Below are 1,979 nucleotides of genomic sequence, written 5' to 3' on the forward strand. Positions count from 1 at the left end.
CACGTATTTTCGAATGAACGCAACAACTTCCTCATTTGACGATTTTCCGAGTACTGGAGCATTTTTTATCCAAATCATACAGCGAACGTGCTGGATACTTCTACTTTGATATTCCAGTCGCCAGAAGTAGTAAATGACCTCTCCTATTGGGTTGTCGGACGAACAAATAAAATCAATCATGGCTTTAAATTATATACAAATGAATCTAGACGTACTCACCGGATCGTATGCGATTAGTTCGCTGATACCCAACTTCTCCTTATCGGAATTCATGTCTCGTAAATATTCAGCCAAATCGGACCATTTCCATTCACTAGGACTTAAAGTTAAAAACCACGTCGCCGGACCATAATGCAGAGTCATACACTTTACATTATTGGACGGTTGTCGCCAAAATTGATCCGTATTTCTCAGTTTTGTAAAAATACTCATTAAATTCGATTCCAATTGATTGTCTTTCAATTCGTTCAAGTACCTACCAGCAGTGTATCTCTCTCGTGGATTAGCAACCATCATCGTATAAATACATACATTCCATTTTTCAATTATCGGTAGTTAGCATCATTCAGAAGAAAGAACAAATACTGCAGATTCGTCCTGAATCTACTGTGTTTCGACATCAACCGCGCTCTGACAAATAAATATTCCGGCAATGCAAAGTTTCTATCTTCTCGTTGTCCATTGACACCCTCGGGATATAAATCGGGGAAACACATGACATCCAGATATTTATAACGATTATCCATTGGAACATCTTCAATTTTCAACATTTGATAGAGTTTCAATGCAGATTCGTTACCGATTCTTTTTGCGTGCATTGGGTATATTGTATACTGATCATTAATACCCGAATCTGTAGTAATTTGCGTGAGGAAAGTTTTACGTTTTAAAACGGTTTCATTATTGTTATCTTCGTTATGCTTGTTATGTACAGTACACCTCGACAGCGGCTCAACCACCTCCTCTATTTCATCACTATTGCTTTCGTCATGAACGATCCGATATTCCGTTTGTGGTAACTTATCATTTATATGATCGTCAGCCGACGCTGGAAGACGAATTTTCGAGTAGTGAGGATTATGGTCTTTCAACCATTATAAAGCCTTGTACACTTTATTAATATCCACTAAATTTTCCCAAACAACTTTAGACTTTTTAGGTATACCTCGAACTAGGATGTACAACTCGTGATTCAAATTGATAGAATCTTCCGGAGGAAATACCTTATCCAAAGTTTCTTGTAAAGGCAGAGGCAAATGAAATGTTCTACCTTTTACTTTGCGAATCATTTGTCTGTGCTGCATATGTTTGTTGGAAACAACACCCATCGTTTGTACTACTTGGAAGCTGCTCACTCTCTTGATTAACATTTTCTCGTAATCATTAAAATCCGACAAAACATCTGGTAATGGTTTAACGGCAAGGTTATTTAAAACGCAAATTGAAGGCAACACACCTTTGTAAAATTTGTTCAAACAAAACTTACAAATGAATTCAGTATCACTATTATATACTGTTCCCGTGGGTTGGGCTACCTATCGGGCGCGTCTCCAGGTGTCGGATAGGAGGACCCCCGGAGGGGTGCCCGGTCTCCCGGGTGTAAAACCCCGTGTGTAACTCGATGTACCTCCGGGTAGTGACGGTTATAAACGCACCTCCAGGTGTAAAGCCCTGCGTGGGTTCGGGAAGACCGTTGCCGTGGACCAGCCCCCCAAGCCAAGCTGGAAGCCATCGAGGTGAAGGCTGCGTGGCACTGGGGGAGCAGTGTCGTGATCGATGCCTCTGGGGCACCGGGCGAAACCTCAGAGTATCTAGCCTTACCCACGCATGCGGGGCTCTGCGTGGGTGGACATAGTCGTTCCCTAGCTACTCGTGGGACTTGCATGGAAGATTTTAATAAACTAAACATACAAGAGGTAACCGAGGGCTCGAAAGGGCACTCGGCGGGAACTGCTGCGATCGCGCCGCAAGTACAGGCC

The sequence above is a fragment of the Trachymyrmex cornetzi genome, unplaced genomic scaffold, assembly GCF_001594075.2.
Source record: "Trachymyrmex cornetzi isolate Tcor2-1 unplaced genomic scaffold, Tcor1.1 scaffold1215, whole genome shotgun sequence".
Taxonomy (NCBI): Eukaryota; Metazoa; Arthropoda; class Insecta; order Hymenoptera; family Formicidae; genus Trachymyrmex; species Trachymyrmex cornetzi.